The sequence below is a fragment of the Ambystoma mexicanum genome, chromosome 5q (genome assembly GCF_040938575.1).
Source record: "Ambystoma mexicanum isolate Mex_15411 chromosome 5q, UKY_AmexF1_1, whole genome shotgun sequence".
NCBI classification, from domain to species: domain Eukaryota; kingdom Metazoa; phylum Chordata; class Amphibia; order Caudata; family Ambystomatidae; genus Ambystoma; species Ambystoma mexicanum.
In genome coordinates this window covers 542,725,177-542,749,720 of record NC_090933.1, presented here as the reverse complement: position 1 = coordinate 542,749,720, position 24,544 = coordinate 542,725,177, and positions in this window count along the sequence as shown.

The window sequence follows — 24,544 nt, the reverse complement described above, 5'->3', positions numbered from 1 at the left end:
TAGCAAATACCACATTTAGATAGAATTGTGAACATTAGCTTGTGTGACATCTAGATAGATTTGTGATTGTTAGCAAGTACCACATCTAAATAGATTTGTGTATGTTAGAAGGTACCACATTTAGATAGAATTGTGAATATTAGCAAATACCACATTTAGATAGAATTGTGAACATTAGCTTGCGTTGAAACTAGACATGATTGAGAATGTTGGCTTGCATCGCATCTAGATAGATTTCTAAATGTTAGTAAGTACCACATTTAGATAGTTTTGTGAATATTAGCAAGTTCCACATTTAGAAAGATTTGTGAATGTTAGCAGGTACCACATTTAGGTAGAATTGGGAATGTTGGCAAGTACCACAGTGACATAGAATTGTGAACATTAGCTTGCGTTGAATCTAGACATGATTGTGAATGTTGGCTTGCGTCACATCTAGATAGATTTGTGAATGCTACTGAGTACCACATTTAGATAGTTTTGTGAATGTTAGCAAGTTTCACATTTAGAAAGATTTGTGAATGTTAGCAAATATCACATTTAGATAGATTTTTGAATGTTAGCAAATTCCATACTTAGATAGATTTGAGAATTTTAGCAAGTTCCACATTTAGAAAGATTTGTGAACGTTAGCAAATACCACATTTAGATAGATTTGTGAATGTTAGCAAATTCCACACTAAGATAGGATTGTGAATGTTTGCAAGTACCACATTTAAATAGTTTCATGAACACTAGCCTGCGCCGAACAAGATACAACGGTGAACAATAGCAATGGCCACACCAAGAACATATGCCGGCGCCGCAACCAGACAGGATTATGAATGTTAGCAAGTGCTACACTTAAATTGAACTGTGAATGTTAACAATACCACATTTAGATAGAACTGTGAACATTAGCCTGCACCGGAATCAGATAGAACCATGAATGTAAGCGACAGCCTCACCTGATAGAACTGTAAAAACTAGCCTGCATCACATCCAGACAAGACTGTAAATGTCTGCAAGTGCCACATTTAATTTGAAGAGGGAATATTAGCCTGTTTTTGTGTTTCCCTTATTCCCTCCCCTGACGTAGAGTGCTTTGAAGCACATTGTGTATGGGCGCTGCATAGATGAACTATCATTTCATATCACAATGCTTACTCTCTACTTTACACCATCACACAACTAGGGTGCAGCTATACCCCTCAAAAAATTCAGCTGAACTGCACACATACAAACACTATCCCATGAGCACTTTATCATTCTAATAAAACACAGATATACCCCACGACAAACCGGCCTAGCTGCACACATGAGCGTCTCTCAGGCCAAACACAGCCAGAACCCAGTCTTGGTTTCCACGCGCCAGACTGCACACATTAAACCAATATCATTGCCACCACACCTAATGCTAGGATGCAGCTACCAATTACATCAGCTGCACACTTAAATGGTGCACCCAAGCACCCTTTGACACCCTACTGACTCAACTGACCTGAACTGCATTCCCCGAGGGCCTTCAACTTACCAGCGCTTTGAGGTAATACTAATGATATGTATATTGCTATATAAATGCCACATAACATAACATAACCTGTTGGGCTCTAAGGACGCAGATCATACTGGTTTATAAGGGTGAATAGCATGTGTATGTGATTCACTTGCTTAGTCACTACCCTAGAACACATACACCGCTACCTTACTTTAAGAGTGCATCATATTGGAACTCTTCTTTATTCTAGTTTACCTAGCCTTTTGTTTGGCACTATATCACAATCAAATAAAACTGAACAATATGGAAAATTTGCAACATTTTGACTGCTAGCCATTTGTTCATTAAAGGGAGAGAGTAGCATTGAAGGATAGATTTGACATTATTAAACAATGTACATTTTGTATGGATTTTTATATACTTTAAGTTCACGCTCTAACTGTACAGACAGTCTGTTTATTACATTATAGATTATTGAATTGCACCTGGTGAAGGGAATTATTATCCTGTAATGCGTTGTGCTGATCTATTTTGAACATAAAAGAAGATGTGAATGCAGAATTTACCTCTGACTTGTATTATTAAAAAATAATTTTAATAAATCTTTGAAAACTCTTTACATACTGAATATAATTTACTTTGCTATATCATAATAATTTACCTAATTTTGGCTGACTTGTTCAGCAACAGGGTTTGCAGGGGACAGGATTGTAGATGTAGACACTCAAAACGTTGAATTGCTCACACAGCCAGAAAGTATATGCAATGTAGAATTGGAAGAGACATTTGGTGTGGGAGTTTGTGCTGCAACTGAAATGAGAGCAGATCGCATGAGCCACAGCATGCAGATGATGGAGAGGGGAGCAGTCACCAGCAAAATGATTCACATCAAGGTGGAAAATATGCGCAAAGCATGGCACATTGATAGTGTTCCAGAGTAGCAATGACATTAGAGCCACAAGGCTTAATGCTAGTTGTGTTACGCTCACCTGTTATCCACGGGGGTGCCACACGATACTGGATGGAGGTCTAAGCGCTATCCCGGACCCCTCTCTGCTTGGTTATGTGCCAGACGTTGGGTAGCGCCTTAGGTTTTTGTGCATTGAACTCTCCGTCCTGCATCTCGGTGTAGGGGCGCGTGGATGGTGCGGGCGTTCTGTGGACCTAGTTGCTTCACTGGTCGTGTGCCCTTATGTCAGGTACAGACCGGCTTTGACTCCGATTCTGCTTGCTGTCTTCCAGGCGAGTTATAATGTCGTTTCCATCTTTATTCTGTCTTTCTTTGCCTCCGTTTTCTCTGTCTTCTCGGCGTCTTGCTCCATTACGCTGTTCCCTAACGTCTCTTTTTGTTTTCACAGGGATGGTTGCGATCTCGGAGTTGCCACGCCGATGGCGAAGACCACAGTGAGTTATTGATGCGTGGAGCGCTGCGCTGTTTATTGGTGTTAATTGCTAACCTGTGTTCTCTTCTCTTCTTTGTACAGGTTGCAGTGATGTTCCGGAGTGATGAGCGCTGGAAGCGCTGCTTGCCCAGGTAAATTCTTTGTTAATGCTGACCTTGTTCCTTCTCCCTTGGAGGTTGCGGCAAAACCCGGAGATGGGCGAGGTAAGAGAAGCACAGGGTGCTGCCAGGACTCGCTGCTTGTCCAGGTAAGAATCGTTATTAATGCTGTCCTTGTTTCTTTACCTTTGCAGGTTGCAGCGAACTCCGGAGATGGGCGAGGTAAGCGAAGCGCAGGATGGATTCAAGAGTGGTTTTTTCAAAGGTAAGTGTTCTTGCTCTCTAATGCTGTTCTTGTTCTTCCAGGTTATTAATGGAACCTGGATCTAGAGCTTCAGGATCGGGCCGCTGGAGAAGCAGATGAGCAGGAGCTGGACACAATGAGCATTATGCTGCAGGAGTGCAGAATAACGCGAAGCGTGTTCTGCTGTTTGGGTGTGATTTAAATAGCCCAGGTAAAGTAGTTCCAGGCCAAGTAGTTCCAGGCCCAGCCACATCCAAAACACTAGACCACATGGCTTAGTTCTAAAGAACTGAGCTGTGTAATAGGCCTCCATGTTGGATTAAGGTCCAAAACTGGTATTGCTTTATTCCTGAAAATGAGCCTGGCGCCAAAGGCACCAGGACTGACTCCAGTTATGTTTCTGATGGAGTTTTAAGGCCCTTGGGGCCAGTGTGAAGGGGTTTAGCCCCACTGCTGCCAGGGGGCTGTTATACCTGAGGGGGTCAGGGGCATGGATTGTGACAAGTTGCCATTGGAGATCGCCACCACCTGCCCCACTTTATTAGAGATGTCTGCTCTTGCATGGAACCTACCATCAATATGTTTCATACACAAAGTGGATTGTTGGTGGACAGCATGAAGCTGATTGGAATACTTTCCTTGTACTCCACTAGAGGGGAAGGGAGGCCATTGACTGTTAGAGCCATGCAATCAGTGTTGTATCTGATTGTCCACATTCTTAATAAATACTCTGCAGGGCTAATAATGTTATTTATTTTTTAAATAACATAAAACATAATGTTATCAGTCCTTTCAATAGGCTTTGATATGACTGATCATAGTGAGCAGGAGAATTTAAAATGGTCTCTGATGACTTTGAGTTGGCTTTATTGTATGTCAGGTAGGTAATTGAAAGTCTGAATTTACTTTTTTCTTTTCTGATGAGACTCTTGTTGAGTGGGGATGCTTGAAGGATCATGTCAATCACCAATGTTATTTAATCTTTATTTCAAACATTTCCATGATCCACTGCCAGTCAGCATTTACAATTTTAAAACTATGCTGATGATATCCAGATTACCTTTGATTTGTCTGGAGTGGTCGCACCTGGATGCAAAACAAATGACTGAACTACTATTGATATCTAGAATAAAGGTCTATAGTGGGATTTCAAACTTTACCATAATCTTCATTGGCGGTCATAGGATTCAACTAGAAAGTTCTGTAAAATTCTACGATGGCACAGCTAATGCTATAGCTTTGCCTTCTAGGTCTTACCTAATGGTACTTAGGCCAGATTATGTTTATTGATAGGGCAGTTATCGGTAGTAAATTGAACTCATTGAATGCCATGTTTTTGGGGTTTCTTGCCCAGGTTCAAAACGTCTTCACGTCATTCTGAATATTGCTGTTAATAATGTTTGTTAAATACATGTCTCGAAATCCTCACACTTCTCCTGCTTTAAAGAAATGTAATTCGCTACAGTCAAGTTTCAAACCATGGTCTAGGCTTTTAGGGCGTACATTTTCATTGCGGTCAGCCAACAAATTTCTGACTATACCCCCGCTGGCCAAGCGAGCCATGACCATGGGCAGGTATTTTCAGTTATTTCGCCTCTAGGCTGTAGAATGAGTCCCAGAAGACAATTGGGCTATCAAACACCTGACATTCTTTATGAAAATAAGAACTCTACTCCTTTAACCTTGCCTGTTTAGTTGTTGCCTCCCAATAATATTGGATATACTTGGGTTGTAGTGCACATACATTCCAACTATAAAGAGAAATACAAATAATATAGCAATGAGAAGTTGTACTCATGAATGGTTATGCTGGTATTTATGACAGTGCTCCAATCAATAGCTGAGAATTAACTGGCACATATACACATACAGCTACTTTCATTTTGGGTGCTGCTGGTGCACTTGGCAGACAAACGACTTTGTTGTCGGACTGATACCCTTCTCTGTTCAATATTCAACACATTGGGCATTGCCAGCATATCACAAAGTGTTCGTTGGCTCCTTGTGGGATATTGCATAATATGTTGGGCCCACACTCGTGCATGATGTTGCTTCATATGCCCCAACCACGATGAAATGTTCAGAGATGTGCATGCCTTCCTATATGGCACAGGATTTCTGTGACACTGTACAAAGAAATGTCACACCATGGATATGTGCTCTGGACACAGTAGGTGTCATTGGTTGCTGAACAAATGTAAAAGAAAATGTAAACATGGTGCTCTACAAGGCACATTGGTGCAAGAGGTGGTATTGGTTGCTGTATTGTTCTGGTAATTGATGTCCAATTGATGTAAACCACTGCCACCTCGGGCTATCTGAAGTGCCATAAAGAGAGTGTAGAGCGGACAAGAGCTTTGTGGTGGCATTTCTACCTCTAAACCTACGGTGGGATTTTGATAGTAGTAGGTGCCCTTTTAGGCTGTGTTTATTCCTCCAACCCTTCCTCTGGCTCACTGCTGGTGATGGATTCAACATCAGTGTTTGCAGCCGTATACACCACTATCAGTGTTCTGTTATGCAAAGAGGGGTCATTGTCAACATACTGTTCATCGACACCTTCATCATTATCAACACAACCACCACTATCAGCACTGAAATAATAGGCCAAATGAATGGAAGGGATGGGAGAAGGCGAAGTTGTGCAAGGCTGAGAATTGTTCTTCTCCTTTAACATGGGTAATTGGGTATGTCTCTCTTGCCCTTCTACCGATATCATCAAATCGAACCCCCCTCAATTAAAATCTTCTCCTTCAGCCAAAGGTTCAGTGGCAGCCTATTCAGCTGGCATGTCAAAAGACCCTTGCATAACTTGAATGTATATGCTGGTCTGTCCCATCATGGGACCCTAGTTTACATCCCAACTTGTGCAAACTTTTGTCTCACCCTGACTGTACAACACTTGAGGTTAAGGCTGGCTGCACTGAAATGGTGGAGGCAGCTAAGCCAGAGATGACAGTGTAAGGACTAGTTTCCAGCCCCGGCAGTGTGTATGCTTTCAGTACTTGTTGTAGCAGTGGTTTATACACAACCTTTGGTTATTGACTGAAGGTGTAGTACTCTATTATTCAAGATTCATGCAACTCTAGCAATTGCAGCAGCTAAAGCTTTGGCAGTGAAAAGTGCAAAATGTCCACAGTGCCTTAATCCACCCTTCTCTCTTTTGGCCTCTCACTCTGTGGACATCTACATTGGTTGTGGTGTTTGCAACAGGCACTGGGTGTCCTTTTTTATAAGAACACAATCCTGTATGCCCGCTGTCTGGGATCATCACCACTACCACCACTCCCTTCAACAACTTATCTTCCCCCAAAACAATTCAACTGCTTGTTTTGAGAGCTTATTTCAAACAAGATGGCCCAGCACACATTCCCTTTCCAGCCTACTGCCATAGTGTGTTAAAGCAGGTGATGTGATGCATCACAGAGCTAATAAACCTGCCTCTAGTGGCCAACCACCTATCATCACCACCTCCAACAATTTCACAGCATCCCCAATCTATCTTGCAGGATCTCCGTTTCATGCCACGTATATGACACAAGTGGTCGATTTTGTAATAGACTCCTCAAAATCCCCTAAAATCAATGTGAGTACTGCTTCCTTGTTAACCATGAAAACGTCCTTGCTAGCTAGGGGCGGGATGTATCTTGACGGCAAGGGCTCATAAGCTGGGCATTCGACCGAGGAAAAAATGACATAGAAGTTCCTCCTCTGCCTCACATATTATATTTGGCATTTGTTGCTTTTTTCCATATTTTCCTAGTGCTTTCCAATGGTAAAGAGTCTGCCATAGGAAGAATGTAAAGGCATCTGATTTGCGGGTTAGTATGAGATTGAAGGTACGATTGGTGACCGCCATGCAGTGTGTAAATAGCCACAGATTTTGGGTCAAACAGGAAGGCCAACTCTTGTTCATCTGATTATTATGCCTTTTCATATCGATTTCTTTTTAGCTCATTCAAGAATGAACATTTGGGTGCCAATGGATAGGTTGCAGTGTCTAATCTACCCTCTAAGCCCATGATGTAAGAGATTGACACAGCTGCATCCTATAGTTCAAAACACAGGACTGGGAAAAGTGTTCATCCCAGGCTTTGTCCACCAAAACCTGTGTCTGAGCTGATGCTCTTTTCGCATCGTCCCTTGCCAGTGCATTCCTCACCCTTTGTTGCTGGCTTTGAGAACCCACCTACGCATGGAGCATAGCATTTGGGAAGCTCTGGGGTAAATACATAAGATGGTGCGATAAAGGCGCAGTGTTGGTTCCGCTGGTTTTGCTGCAGGAAGGATTTCCACCATCTCTATCCACAAGGAGACGCCCCTGGATTTACAAACCAAATCATTCACCCACCGTGGTGACGGCTGCAGTGCAATAAGGGTGCAGTGTTGGCGCCACTGGTTTTAGTGCTGTTGGTGGTTGCCATGAGGGAGATTGTCCCCTTTCATCTATCCTGCTAGTAGCACACCAGATACTGTGACATGTTCTCATAGCAGCATTTTGGCTTCTTGGATGGGAGCAGTGCTGCGGCAAATGTGAAGAGAAGCCCTGGGACTTGTAAGAGAAAAAAGGAATTGTGTTTTGCCTTTCTTATGCTCTCCTCAGCTTTTGCTAGCTTCACACTTTATTGCCATTGAAGGAACTTGTGCGGGTGGCATACTATCGCCACACAGACTCTGTGCTTGTCCCTGGAGCAAAGTCAGGGATTCAGACTCTGTGGGCCTGATTCATGGAACGTTTTCCTATGGGATTGTGCCATTATAAAACACTTCCATGAATCAGGATCTGGGTGCCGCGTAAGCCACCCAGGCGTTCTTCGCTCAGGATATAGCACAGCTATACAATCTCCTTGGCAGGATAATTAGTACCTGCAGTTTGCTTGCAGGGTGTATATTGCCTCACTCCCCAGGGTTCATGTACTGTAACCACAACAGACCTTAAAAACATCTAAGAGCAGCAGGCACTATACATCTATTGTGGTCTAGTGAGGCATTAGTTTATAGAACTCGCAGGTTGGACCAGGGGTACAGCGGAGCTGTATCGTAAGTGACTCAGGCACTCCTAGTGGTTTACTACCATGGGCGACTTGAGAATTCTACCAGTGCCAGTGTGCCAGGGGGGACGCTGATGGCCACAGGAACTTACCATAGATACTTGCTGGCTCAAGTGGGCATTTTCCCTTAGGAGTGCGTGCTAAGGGTTTATATTTAGTTCTTTTTGCACATATTTGAATAGTTTTAGTTATACTGCTCACGTATACTGGATGCACTCTTAGAGAGCTTTTTTTGTGAACCAGGAGGCTATCATACTATACTTGAAGTGCTTTATACATGTTACGTGTTTTTATTCTGACGATTGCAAGCCTATGTCATTTTTATGTTTTATGTTTATCTAATTATTGCAATGTATTCATTTATGGTAATAATAGTACTTTTTCTTCCAATATTGCTTAGTTGCAGGGGTTGTATTATTAATGGTGATAGTGGTCAGGGGCGTAGAAGACCTATAACTTCTGGGGGGGTGGGCAGGGGACACCTTAGGGACTTTTTTTAAAAATTATCATTTGTTGTGTTTTAGTCAAAGAACTCGACTTTTCACAAAATCAAAATAGCAGTACGTATTAAATTACATATATCATCACTGTAAAAAAGAAGAGAAAAGAAGAAAAGAAAACAAAGAAAATTAAGAAAAAGCAACACAGTTCAGAGTATAAAATCCTCCCAGCAATGGAACTTTAGAGAGATCTTTTATAATACTCTCACCTGTGCTTTAAATGCAGATGCTTTATGGAGTTTCGACAACCCTTCCTATCCTATTCCACTTAAACCCTCAATGATGGAACAATTTACAACAGTGTATGGGCTGCAATCATACCTCTGTACCAGGGTATTCACTGGATTTACATGGATAGCGGAACAAGTGCTGTTTTGAATCTCAAGGCTCTGCTTTATTTTTTTCTGGGTCACCCAGATGGCTTATGGTGGCCTCTATTAAAACTTGTCTACAACTCATTATTCAGCTGCTGGTGGGTACCAAAAATGCAGTTGCATCCCTATTTTAAAACAAGCGTTGGCAACGCCAACCGTTTGGGCTTTAATGTAGACATGGAAAAGGCCCTTGCCAAGCACCATCACAGTGGTATTATGTACCCACTGTTGGTAGCAGCTGCAAAATGGTGCAAGTACCTAAACATTTAATAGCAGTGCCTGGCAAATGCTCAATACATATAGACAAGCAAACACTTGATATTGCTGGTTTTTAGCAGGACTTCAGTGAAAGAAATGCATAGTGCTAATAGAGTGATCGATTGATTTTTGATTGATTGATTGTTTATTTTTATAGCGCCTGTACACAATATGTTTCAAAGCGCTTCAAAGGGGGAGGTGGGAGCCTGGGAGAAATACAGTTACATTCTTACAAGTCCTTGAAACAATTAAGAATGTGAAGAATAACTATCATAATCAGCCTGACGACATTTCAGATAGTGCAAGTGCAAGGAACAATTAAGGAGAAAAGGAGTGGATGAAGGCATCCTTGGATAAATCATTTGTAATACACCAGTAGTATGTTTCTAGCTCCAATTAAGTTATTTACTACCCAGGGATTTGTAGTAAACATCCCTAAATCAGTGGCTTTATCTAAACCAGAACTGGCACTTTATGTGCCCTTTATAGATCATTCTAGTGTTTTTTTAAAGGAATAGGTATGGCTTAAAATGAGTCTGTGGCCCGCGTGGCATCCATCCACCAAAAACCCATGAAAGTTGCTAAGATAGACCAAATAACATGATGCTTTGTCGCAAGGCAAATTGCCATGCACCCAGGCACTAGCTCCCACTACAGGACAGGGGAAAGGTGAATATATATCTCATTTAAGGTTAGTCCTGACTTCAGACCTAGGCTGCAGGTAGGATTGAGTGAAAATGGAGTTGATGGAGGAACAGGCTGCTGTGACTGTCTCTTCCTGGAGAGGAACCAGACAGGAGCACAGATGACACTTGGGCAGTGGGAGAGCGCCAAGCCCGAGCTCCCACGTTCCCTCTAATAAAGCCTCCCCATGCCGGCCTGCACCTGGGAGAGGGGGGCCATTTTGTGTATTATCAGGCCCAATCAATGCGCAGACAGATATGGTGTAGTGTCTATATCTGCAATTAGTTCAACAAACGACTTCTAATCGTACTCGTGAGCATGGATCAAGCGTTAGAAGAAGACACATTCATGACTCCACCCTTTATCTGGGAACATGAGGCGCGGCACTATTCTTCCTTGTACAAAACCTATGTACCCTTCCCTACTCCACATCTTGTCTGCTGTACACCCTTTTCTCCCAAGTCCCTTCTCTGCACCCCACACCAAGTCACTCCTCTGACACACTGCCCTCTGCACTTTCTTACTTGTCTGTACTTCTCTCTCAAGTGCAAAACCCGAAGCACCTCCTATGCCATTTCTGCCCTACACTACTCTCCCTGTGTTCTAGTCTTTCTTGCACCACTCTCTCCCCTGAACACACTGGTCACCCTGTATTGCAAACCATTCCTATCTTTCAGCTGAACTCTGTTCTTGTTCCCATCTCTTCCCTCCCTTGCTCATTTCCTTTTCTGTCCTCTGCAGCCTTTCTACCCTTTTTCACTTTGCAGTCCAACACTCTACTGCACCCCAGTTCCTCGTTTCCCATTCCCCCATGGCCATCACCCCACAACTCTCATCTACACTTACTCAGCACTTTCTCCTCAGTCTTCAGAGCACCCTCGATATCTTGGCTTACATTTCACATGCTTTCTCTTGCACGCCTTGCATGACCAACTACCCCATATAGCTTCTCAGAATAAGCTGGAACAGGCATGCCAGATCCATGACCTTAAAATGGCCCATTGATACCTGCAAGTATTAACTCTTAAGAAATAGTCAGGAGCATGGATATTTGGAAGGGGGTACAGACACAGAAGTCACAAAATCCACGTACTGCTGAGGTTCTATCCCCACTGCGACCACTCAAGTACACTGACAGAAACAGCCAGGCTGAATAAAACAGGATGAACTTTAGCCAAGACCTACAGAAAATGTGCATTAGCATTTGATTTCTTTTTGCGCGGGATAGGCACCAACAAATGGTTTATTTTGAGCAGGGACAGGGTTCAGGTCTGTGCTGTTAATAGTTTTTTTTATGGAATATAATAACACTTCGGTCATAGCACTTCATGCTAGATGCTTTTATCTTCTAGACAATGCAATAACATGTATTATTACCCACATATGAACAGCACTGAATTTATGAAAGGTTAAGTGGACCCTGCTGCTGGGTTTTGTAAGGATATTTGGCGTGTTACAGCACAGAGTACAGCACTACTGCACAGGTAGCAATTTTTTTTTGATGCAGCACCACCACATGGGTGTGGTGCATTGCTATATGTGTTGCCAGATTAACATGGACATATAAGTAAAGACAGGCTATTCAGTCAAAAACGATTTTAACATATAAGATGCAAATCTATTTTTACAGTTAAAAGCACACGTGCACATTCAAAAATGCACACTATTTTTCACCTGAAATGCCTATGGTGCAAGAGACACATTTGAAAATTAATAACTAACCTTATTAATAACTAAACTGACTAATAAAACTGCATTTAACATAACCCACTAATAAAAATGTGTCTCCACTGCAGAATTAGGCCTACTCTGAAAGTGAACTTTTAAACGCACATTCATTTTTTTTCTTTTTCTCTGCTGCTCTGTCCACATAACTACAGGGAGCAAAGGGCTCGAAGGAACAGGAAATCAGTTGGTTACAAATGGTTACTGTAGAAATGAGCCATTGTATAGTGAGGGAGGAGATGGCATGATTGATTCTGATTGGAGCAGCGTCATAGCAAGTATCATGCTAGAGGCAGTGATTAGAGTTTTGCTGGGGGAGCTTGAGGAGAGGGGGAGAACAATCGAGATTTGGCAGAGCTGGGAGAAGGACCTGTTTCCTGGCTGAAGCATTCCTGCTGCAAAATCTGAGAATTCCAGGCAATAACCCCGGTTTGAGAACGAAAGACGCTTGTTTTCACTGGGGTTAATCTTCAAGGGAGCCAAATTCAGAAAGAGAACAGCTGGAGAAAACTCATGCTGAACAGATAAGGTAATTACAGAAGTGTGGGGGCTGAGTGTGTACGAGAATATTCAGTCAGTGTAGGAAAGGAGATTCCTGTGCTTTACTCACATGTTTAATGTTGCAAATTGAGTTCTTGTCTCCGCCACTCTCTTTTCAGTGTATCACAGACAATGCTGTTACTGTGCTATTTTATTTATTTCTGTAAAGAGTGAGATCGTGTTTAAATGCAACTTTTATAATACACAAAAATATTTGAAAGCAGACGGGTGGTGTGTTTTATATTTACCAATACAGTGCTGATGATGTGCGGAGATGTTTAGACAGTGCAATTGTCATTTTCAAGGTAGCTAAACATCAAATTTGGCTGCAGCCGTGTGCACAATGTAGTTCAGTATGAGCAATTGTAACTAACTGTGTGTGTTGTAGTTTGTCGGAGGTCTATGAGTCGGCAAAAAGGGAGGCCTGGGACATAGTTCACTACCGTATATAAGATAGTGAAAATACCACATCATAGCTCGCTGCCGTAGATAAGACAGAGAGAAATTTCCCATGGTGGCACACTAAAAATGAAAATGTGGTGTTCCTGAAATGCAAGCCTGAGGTCTCCCTAGTGATTACACGAAAAATCTAAACAAAAATAAGGGGTTCTGGATATTGGGGCCACAAATAAAACAAGGGAATTATGCTCACCAAAATACCACCAACCACGCATACCAACCACGCATACCAAATACGCATGTCTCTGTGCTGAAATGATGCATGTCCACTGTATTATTGTTGTACATGGCCCAATCTGAATACAAGGAGTGATTGTTGCTAAGTTATTTTTCGGCGGTAAGAAAATACTGTCAGGCCCCAAATCTCCACAAAATACCCTACATATTTATGGTGCGTTGCAGGCCGGGAAAGTGATCATAGAGTACCTACTGGGCGTGGCAAGCGTGTCTCACACTGCCATTTGCACATTAAAGGGAACCCATTTTATAATAGCAGTATGCCACTAAAAACGAATTTCAGAATGTCACAAAGGGAAACCACATTCTCAGACCTAGTGCAATATTTAGAGGCTTGCAGGCCGATTCATGGAATAATTAGCGCGGCGCAAGTGGGCAAAAACGTGCGAATCGCAGTGGAATAGCGAAAATCGCAGTGCAATTGCGAAAATCGCACGAAAAGCAGCGCACGTCGATTCATGGAAGGCCGTGCGCGAGAAAACCAGCGGATGTGCGATAAAAAAGTGCGCGGCGCACGTTGGCGCACAGGCCATCTAACAGCGTGCGCCAGGTCACAGCGAAAATCGCACAGGCCACAGCGAAATTCGCACATAGCGCGGCGCACGCAACAAAAGTAGGCAGAACACGGGCGTAACACTCGGAATGGGGAACAACTTGCCAAAACGTGGGCGTCACGGGGGAAGTACAGGGCACAAGTGCGCGGAACGCCCACACGCTCGCCTGCAACACGTATTCATGGAATAGAATAGGGCAAAAAAGCGCACGCTCAAACCAGCGCACAGGCACAAACACGACCGCCACAAGAAAGCAGGCGGTAGCGTCTCTGCGGCTGTAAGAAATGTGCGCCAAAAGGTGCACCAACAAATAGCACCTATATACTGCCATGATGAATGTCCCATACTGTGGCCCTCCAGGAAAAATTACGTGCAAAGGGGTACCCACAAACACGGACACCCGCTGAAAAAAAATACGTGTGCGTGTATACCGGGGTGCGCGGGAAGTCTAACACGCGATTTCAGCAGGGTACGTGCATCACAGGGGTTCGTGTGAAGTTATTCACACGATCGGGCCTGGGGGAGCGGGCTACGTGTATTTCAGGGGTTCGCGTGAAGTTTCTCACGCGATCGGGCCTGGGGGAGCGTGCTACGTGTATTTCAGGGGTTCGTGTGAAGTTTCACACGCGATCGGGTCTGGGGGAGCGGGCTACGTGTACTACAGGGGTTCGCGTGAAGTTCCTCATGCGATCGGGCCTGGGGGAGCGTGCTACGTGTATTTCAGGGGTTCGCGTGAAGTTTCACACGCGATCGGGTCTGGGGGAGCGGGCTATGTGTATTACAGGGGTTTGCGTGAAGTTCCTCACCCGATCGGGCCTGGGGGAGCGTGCTACGTGTATTTCAGGGGTTCGCGTGAAGTTCTTCACGCGATCGGGCCTGGGGAAGCGGGCTACGTGTATTCCAGGGGTGCGCGGGAAGTTCCACACGCAAATAGCCTGGGTGCGTGTATTTGAGGGGTGCGCGGGAAGTTCCACACGCGAATAGCCTGGGCGCGTGTATTTGAGGGGTGCGCGGGAAGTTCCACACGCGAATAGCCTGGGCGCGTGTATTTCAGGGGTGCGCGGGAAGTTCCACACGCGAATAGCCTGGGCGCGTGTATTTCAGGGGTGCGCGGGAAGTTCCACACGCGAATAGCCTGGGGGCGCGTGTATTTCAGGGGTGCGCGGGGAGTTCCACACGCGAATAGCCTGGGTGCGTGTATTTCAGGGGTGCGCGGGAAGTTCCACACGCGAATAGCCTGGGCGCGTGTATTACAGGGGTGTGCGGAAAGTTCCACACGCGAATAGCCTGGGCGCGTGTATTTCAGGGGTGCGCGGGAAGTTCCACACGCGAATAGCCTGGGCGCGTGTATTTCAGGGGTGCGCGGGAAGTTCCACACGCGAATAGCCTGGGGGCGCGTGTATTTCAGGGGTGCGCGGGGAGTTCCACACGAGAATAGCCTGGGTGCGTGTATTTCAGGGGTGCGCGTGAAGTTCCACATGCGAATAGCCTGGGCGCGTGTATTTCAGGGGTGCGCGGGAAGTTCCACACGCGAATAGCCTGGGCGCGTGTATTTCAGGGGTGCGCGGGAAGTTCCACACGCGAATAGCCTGGGGGCGCGTGTATTTCAGGGGTGCGCGGGGAGTTCCACACGCGAATAGCCTGGGTGCGTGTATTTCAGGGGTGCGCAGGAAGTTCCACACGCGAATAGCCTGGGCACGTGTATTTCAGGGGTGCGCGGGAAGTTCCACACGCGAATAGCCTGGGCGCGTGTATTTCAGGGGTGCGCGGGAAGTTCCACATGTGATTTGACAGTGTGGGTCCTCCCAGGTGTACCCTGTACACCCTCCACGGCCCCTGCAGGCAGCCCACACCACAGGGAACTACCCTGCATCCCTGGTCATGTCCCGCAGGCAGCCCACCCAACATGGGCATGCCCCCCAGCAAAGGCACATGTCTCCTTGAACTAATGAACACCAACTCATGTCCCCTTGCACCCCCACCCCCCAGCACTGTGGGGCACCTGCCAGCAGGCCCCCACCCATGTCCAACTCATGTCTCCCACCACCCCCACCCCCCAGCCACCAGGGTCACCCTCCACCAGGCCCCCACTCATGTCTCCCACCACCCCCACACCCCGGCAGTGCAGGGGCACCCTCCACCAGGCCCCCACTCATGTCTCCCACCACCCCAAAACCCCAGCAGTGCAGGGTCACCCTCCACCAGGCCCCCACTCATGTCTCCCACCACCCCCACACCCCAGCAGTGCAGGGGCACCCTCCACCAGGCCCCCACTCATGTCTCCCACCACCCCCACACCCCAGCAGTGCAGGGGCACCCTCCACCAGGCCCCCACTCATGTCTCCCACCAGCCCCACACCCCAGCAGTGCAGGGGCAGCCTCCACCAGGCCCCCACTCATGTCACCCACCACCCCCACCCCCCAGCCACCAGGGGCACCCTCCACCAGGCCCCTACTCATGTCTCCCACCACCCCCACACCCCAGCCACCAGGGGCACCCTCCACCAGGCCCCCACTCATGTCTCCCACCACCCCCAAACCCCAGCAGTGCAGGGTCACCCTCCACCAGGCCCCCACTCATGTCTCCCACCACCCCCAAACCCCAGCAGTGCAGGGTCACCCTCCACCAGGCCCCCACTCATGTCACCCACCACCCCCACCCCCCAGCCACCAGGGGCACCCTCCACCAGGCCCCCACTCATGTCTCCCACCACCCCAAAACCCCAGCAATGCAGGGGCACCGTCCACCAGGCCCCCACTCATGTCTCCCACCACCCCCAAACCCCAGCAGTGCAGGGTCACCCTCCACCAGGCCCCCACTCATGTCTCCCACCACCCCCACACCCCAGCAGTGCAGGGGCAGCCTCCACCAGGCCCCCACTCATGTCACCCACCACCCCCACCCCCCAGCCACCAGGGGCACCCTCCACCAGGCCCCCACTCATGTCTCCCACCACCCCCACACCCCAGCAGTGCAGGGTCACCCTCCACCAGGCCCCCACTCATGTCTCCCACCACCCCCACACCCCAGCAGTGCAGGGGCAGCCTCCACCAGGCCCCCACTCATGTCTCCCACCACCCCCACACCCCAGCAGTGCAGGGGCAGCCTCCACCAGGCCCCCACTCATGTCACCCACCACCCCCACCCCCCAGCCACCAGGGGCACCCTCCACCAGGCCCCCACTCATGTCTCCCACCACCCCCACACCCCAGCCACCAGGGGCACCCTCCACCAGGCCCCCACTCATGTCTCCCACCACCCCCACACCCCAGCAGTGCAGGGGCAGCCTCCACCAGGCCCCCACTCATGTCACCCACCACCCCCACCCCCCAGCCACCAGGGGCACCTTCCACCAGGCCCCCACTCATGTCTCCCACCACCCCCACACCCCGGCAGTGCAGGGTCACCCTCCACCAGGCCCCCACTCATGTCTCCCACCACCCCCACACCCCAGCAGTGCAGGGTCACCCTCCACCAGGCCCCCACTCATGTCTCCCACCACCCCCACACCCCAGCAGTGCAGGGGCAGCCTCCACCAGGCCCCCACTCATGTCACCCACCACCCCCACCCCCCAGCCACCAGGGGCACCCTCCACCAGGCCCCCACTCATGTCTCCCACCACCCCCACACCCCAGCAGTGCAGGGTCACCCTCCACCAGGCCCCCACCACCCCCACACCCCAGCAGTGCAGGGGCAGCCTCCACCAGGCCCCCACTCATGTCACCCACCACCCCCACCCCCCAGCCACCAGGGGCACCCTCCACCAGGCCCCCACTCATGTCTCCCACCACCCCCACCCCCCAGCCACCAGGGGCACCCTCCACCAGGCCCCCACTCATGTCTCCCACCACCCCCACACCCCAGCAGTGCAGGGTCACCCTCCACCAGGCCCCCACTCATGTCTCCCACCACCCCCACACCCCAGCAGTGCAGGGGCAGCCTCCACCAGGCCCCCACTCATGTCTCCCACCACCCCCACACCCCAGCAGTGCAGGGGCAGCCTCCACCAGGCCCCCACTCATGTCACCCACCACCCCCACCCCCCAGCCACCAGGGGCACCCTCCACCAGGCCCCCACTCATGTCTCCCACCACCCCCACACCCCAGCAGTGCAGGGGCACCGTCCACCAGGCCCCCACTCATGTCTCCCACCACCCCCACCCCCCAGCAGTGCAGGGGCACCCTCCACCAGGCCCCCACCCATGTCCCCCTGCCCCCAGGTCCTGACGATACACAATCATGGCAGTAATGGGCAGCATACCCAGCACAAACACCCAGGCAAGGATTGCATCCACCCACATAGTGAATGCAATTACATGACACAACCCCAATGGCAAGTATGTAAATGAACACATGTCCGTCACACACACATACACAATGGCTGCAAGTGAATGTCAAAACCCATATCATGACATGTATGAAACCAAAGACAAAATAAGACAAGTGGAAGTAAAAATAAAAAATGTATTAAAGATTAAAAATAAGTAAACAAATCAAACATACAACTATGTGGATAATAAAATAAATGGTCCATGTTGGAGAACAAAAGTAAAAATCAAAAAACGAAAAAGGAATACAAAAACAAATGTTGACCAAAGCAATATCAAGTAGAAGCAAAAGAATGAAAAACCATTTCCACATGGTGAACACAATAATGAAAAAAAGAAAATGTTCCTTCAAAAAACAAACTAAATACAGGAATGTACCAGGGTCCATGAGCCCAACACCATAAAGGAAACCTACTACTACCTAATGAAAAAAAATATATACAAAAAAGTGGCCATTGTCCGAGCGGTCCAAAATAATAAAAACAAATAAAGGAAACCTAACACTAACTAACTATATAACTATATACAAAGGCAGCGGGCAAGTCCTGCGGCTCACTTGTTGATGTTGCTGGCCAGGGCATCATCGAACTCCATGTCGATGTCCTGGAGGCGGGACTCTGTCCTGGCCCCGAGGTCTCGCAGGGATAACCCCATGTTCAGCTCAAACTCCCTGCGAGCTTCCTCGAGGCACTCAGCCCGCCTCAACGCCCGACGCATGGAGAACTCCGCCCTGACCATGGCGAGCCGCTCCCCTTCCGCCCGCTGCCGCTCCGCACCTATCCGCTGGACCAACTGCTCCCACACGGAAGACACCACCATCCCAGGGTTGCCCTGCCCTCCGGCCGATGCCTGCCCCTCTGATCTTGATGGCCCTGAGCCATGATGCCTCCCACGTCGAGCCCGCTGCTGCCTCCGACGCCACTGCCTCTGCCAGCACGACGGCATCCAGGCTGATGGAAACCACCGACGCCGTCGTGCACGTGCCCTGCCTGATGATGCTGTCACATCTTCCATCTGCTGGGGTCCAGTTGCTGTGTTGTCCACCCCTGCTGGACCTCCGACTCCCAACTGTGGCAGGGATGGGATCCCCACCGAGCTGGCTGCATTGGTCGGGGCAGGTCCACAGGGGGCCCTGGTGGCATCTGGGCTGGAAGACGGCAAGGAGAACGACTGGTGGATAGCCTGCACAGAGGAGGAGAGGGCCGCCACATTGGCCAACACATGCAGGAAACCCCCGAACATGGCCGATCCCAATTGGGCCACGTCGGCACGGTGCACTTCGTGATGACGTGCGTGCTCCTCCCGGGAAGCACGCACGGCATCACGAATCACAGCCATGCGCATCGCGACCCCAATCAGGACCTTCTCCGCACAGCCAGGGGTTTCCCACGTCCGCAGGTGGAGGGGAGTCAGGTGACATGGACATCCCCTCTACCTGCGGACAGGCCTGGGACGGGGCATCCCTGCTGGTGCATGGTGGTGCACTCACAGGGTCAGGGACAGCGACATGCACAGGCCCCTCCACGGTGACCTGTGCTGCCTCCTGCCCCTGGCCCTGGACTGCACCACTTGCACCAGCAGGGATGCCCCCACCAGGCCCCATGTGTGCCCCAGTGGCGGCCTCCTCCTCCTCTGTGCAAACCACCAACCTGGATGGCTCCTCACCGTCTCCCACCGTAGCAGGCCCCTGTGGGGGCTCACCCACCCCTTCCGCTGCAGCCGTGGGGGCATCCCCGCCGCCTTGCTCCACAGCGCCGTCTCCGCCCTCTTCTTCACTAGCCGCTGCGTAGAGGGAGACAAAGAACACAAGCATCAGGGCACTGTACAATGGTCCCCTAGACAGGAAGCAATAGCAGATGAGCACCACTCTCAAAGTACACTTCCATCATGTCCCTCCACAACACATGGGTCAGTCCAGGCAAAACACACACAGTAACAGGCATGGTGCATGCCATGGACATTTCCATGCATGTCCAATGGACTCTTGAAACATTCAATGATATGTAACTCACATGCATCATGGCTCATGCCTATCACATGCACACACTTCACCTCAGTCACATCCATCTGGCCCCAAACACACCAAACACAGCGGATACAAGGGTAATTTGGCTGCTTCACTGAATCTGTGCATTGTCACACACATGTGTCATGCATCCATGGCATGCACAAGTCACAGACACGCAGGACAGGCACACAGACATGGCTACCATATATGTACCTGGCATCAGCACCCATCCCTCACCCCCACCCATGTCCAGGTACAGAGACTGGCAGGGTCTCATGTTCAAAATCTGCATAGGGCTCCCCATGCGGCATTTGAACACATGCAACAAACATGTGGATCACACATCACTGGTCGCACATGCATTACCATGATGTCCCTGCACACATACATGCATACATGGCCTATGGCAGACATACAGGCAAGTATCATAGAACCAGCACACCGCAACATGCCCTGTCTCTCACAGTAATGCTTGGACACTTACCGCTCAACTCCAGACGGGCCTCCCTCTCAAGGATCTGGGCGTGGAGCGCTGGGCGTACGCGTTCCAGGACCCTCATCCGGATGGAACTCATGCGGCCCCGGCCCCCCTCCACGAGGCGCCGGGCCTTCACAAGGGTCCTGGACCTCAAATCCTCCCAGCGCTTCTTGATCTTCAGGACGTCGCGGGTTGCCACCCCCTCCGCGTTGATGGCAACCACACAGTCGGCCCAGATCCTCTGCCGTCCTTCCTTGCTGGCGCGGGACGATCCAAAGAGGGCATCATACTCCCCCAGGACATGCTCCACCAGGACACCAACTTCGGTGACAGTGAAGCTGGTGCCCTTCTGCCCCTCTGGCCTGGGGTTGCCACTGGTGCCAGATGTGGAAATGCCCGACATGGCAACCCCAGAGGCAGGTGTGGGTGGGCAACTGGGTCCTGGGGCTGGGCTGTGGAGCGATGTAATCCCAGTCGGGAGTCTTCAGTTCCAGCAGGGGTGGACACAGCAACTGGACCCCTGCAGATGGCTGATGTGCAGGCACCAAATGGCAGGGCACGGTGGCAGCAGGCAGGCAGGCAGGCAGCAGCCGATGGCACGTGGGAGGCTGCTCGGGGCACTGGGGGGCAGTAACTCGGCCTTCTGGGCAGGAGCGTGGTCTTCCGTGTGTTTTCGCGTGGCCAGCTTGATACGGAGTGATTTGGCACGTGAAAATCCTGCACGTCAGTGTGAAATCCGAGGAAAGGCCCTTAGCACACATACGCAATTCTATTGGACCAGAGTCCCTCAGCGCGTAAACGCATCTGTGACGTGACCCGCACGGGTGTTCCCCACTCAGCACGTGATGACGGGGCACACGTGGAAATACTGCACGTCAGAGAGTCATCGCGTGTAATTGGACAAAAGTGCGCGTACACGCGATTGGCCTATGTACGTGTATTTAATGGGTGCGCGGGCACTTACACACGCAAGTACGTCAGCGAACCTGTATCCCGTGGTGCGTGTGAATTTCCACACGCTATTGGACTGGGAACTGGATTCCAGGGGTGCGCGGGTCACACGCTGTATCCCGTGGTGCGTGTGAATTTCCACACGCTATTGGACTGGGAACTGGATTCCAGGGGTGCGCGGGTCACACGCTCGCCTAGAACACGCGCAAAGCATAAATTTGCGGACTTCAACAATAACAAGCTCAGACGCCAGGATGAACATACCGTTCCTAGCAGCAGTGGCAGTGGGCTACCAAAGGAGGAGGAGGAGGAGGATAGTCAGGGCCAGAATATTCACACCCAGAACCAGCCTTTTCGGGATGCCTGATGACCAGGTGTAAGGGAGGTACAGGTTTCCACCACACATTATACTGGACCTGGTGAGTGAGCACTCAGCCCCCTGGAGAAGGTCCTCAATGTACTGCACTTCTTAGCCACTGGATCATTTCAGCGGACAAGTGCCATAGTGGGTGGGGTGTCACAGGCCACCCAGTCACGCTGCCTACACCAGGTCTTGAACATCATCACTGCACGCCCATGTCCGCAGGCACATATACCTGCCCAGAACACCTGCAGAAAGGCATGCTGCCGCCCTGGATTTTTACGCTGTGGCACGATTCCCCAAAGTGCTAGGTGCCATCGACTGCACCCATGTGGCTCTACGTCCCCCCAGGGCATCTGAGCACATCTATAGGAACCGCAAGCACTGGCATTCCATCAACGTGCAGGTAGCATGTAATGCCAAGGGAATCATCACCTCAGTATATGCCAACTATCCCGGCTCCACCCACGACAGCTTCATTTACCGAATGTCCACCCTAAGCCGGGACCTAGAAGCTGGGCGGCATGGCGATACATGGCTGCTTGGTGAGTATGTATGCCACTGCACATGCATGCATGTTGGATACTGAGCAAGGTCACAACCCCACCAATGATACCAATCACCACCTCCACAGGGGACAGTGCCTACCCTCTCAGCCCCCACATGATGATGTCAATTCGGAACCCCACCACGCCACCCCAGGTAAGATATAACACAGCCCACATTACAACCAGGGGCATAGTGGAGCGCACATTCGGAGTGCTAAAGACACGCTTTCGCTCCCTTGACCGTTCTGGCGGGCAGCTGTTATACGCTCCCCCAGTAGTGTGCAGGATCATAGTGGCAGCATGTGTCCTGCACAACGTTGCAACACGCCGGGGCCTGGCCGTGGACATGGTGGTGGCCCCACATCCCCAACCACATGCACAGCCGCTGCGCATGGGAGGGGAAAGGGCACGGGGGGAGGCAGCCCGTACACAGCTAGTGGCTAATTACTTCACATAGAAATCACACCCCTGTGGAGTGCACACTGCCCTGGCACATTCCATCTGACAATCAATGATGACTCAACCTGACACTGATCCTGAATGTCTGGAGAATGAACCGGGAATACCATGTCAGCCTGAGATTGTTCACCTGGAAGTGTCACAATGTGTGCATCCCTACCCACACAGACACCACCAATGCAGTTTTGTGAAGTTACACATTGAAGCAGCTAAAATGAATACCCACTTGCAAAATGCAACAAGAGGACAGTGCCATGTCAGCCAACCCAACCCCAGCACCGCCACACGACACACCGTGCCATGTCATGCTAATTGCAGGTAAACAAAGTAATCCCCACAACATGACATCAGTCTCACTATGTACAGTGGCACTATTAGAAACCTGCAACACCTGAAATGCTCACAGCAATGCCGGACCAACAACATACTTGAGCACGTACTACCATTAACATGACATCACAAATGTTACATATTAGTAGTCTCACCACCTGGAAATGCCTGCACTCCCACCACTACCAACTGTGCAGTGTTGTCGCCATGTAGAGTTGTAGGTGCACTGCTGCCAACATGGACCCCATCTCCAGACTAGAGGTCCTTGTGTGGACATGAGGAAGGGACCTGCAAATTGGGAGGTAGACACAGAAGAAGAGTTACACATCAATGCAACATGCAGTGTACAACACAACAGCAATATGCACTAGGAATGTATACACAGTATTGACTACAGACTGCCCACACAGCTCATGGGAGTCCAACGTCACTGTGTAATTCACTGTCACTTGGGCACACCCTTTGCAAGCCCATGGAAACGGGAAGCAGGAGGGGTGTGTGTGACTCAAACCCAAGCATCTGAACCAAATACATTACAAGCCTGCATGTGCCCAGCCACAATGCAGCGTATGCCCACAGGAACTACGGAAGCCAACAGATCGTCCCAAAAAAATTGGGAATTAAAGAAATCAAAATAAAAATAAAAATAAGAAACAATCAAAAATGGCCATTGATGGGCCCGGGGGGGTTGGGGAGGCCACCCAGGAAGTCCGAGGACAGGATGCACACCAGAACCCACCGGCGTGGATCCTGGGAAGATAAAACACCTCCATGGGCTCATGGCCCACACGGCTACCCTATTGTGGGAGTATCACTGCTGTCGCTATTATCACCCTGTGCAGCTGCATCTGGAGGTGGTTGCACTATGGGAGGCAGGCCACGCAAGGCCCTAGTCTGCTCCTCCATGGCTGCAAGCATGCGGGTGTGGTAGGTCTGGTTCTGGAGGATGAGTGTGCGGAGGTCCCCATGCAACAACTCACGGGATGCCCGGACCTCCGCCCTCGTTGCCTGCATCTCAGCTGAGAGCGTACGGGTGAGACGCTCCAGCTGCTGTTCTGTCCTTTGGTGTGTTGAAGCCTCAAGCTCAACAAGAGTCGTCCTGAGTTGAAGGAGCTCCTGCCTCAGGGCTTCCCTGTGGCCCTGGGACTCAATGGAGATGGCCTCCTGCAGAGTCGCCAGTGCCGCCCGCCTGTCCCTGTTGGACCCCAACATGTCCTCCCTGTGTGACTGGCAGATGGAGTCGGTTGCCTGCTCTAGTCGCTCCATCAGCCTTTCTGGGGGGACAATGGAAGTGGCCACCCTATCCATGGCCTGAGCCATCATCTCGGATGATGCAGCCTGTTGGGTTGCCATACCGTAAATGGATTGCTCCCATGCGGTATTGCCGGGTGGCGTACGGCCACCACGTCGGCGGGCACCACACCTGTCTGGGGCAAGGCGAACTGTGCCTTGCTGTGCCGGCACTGCCTGAGGCT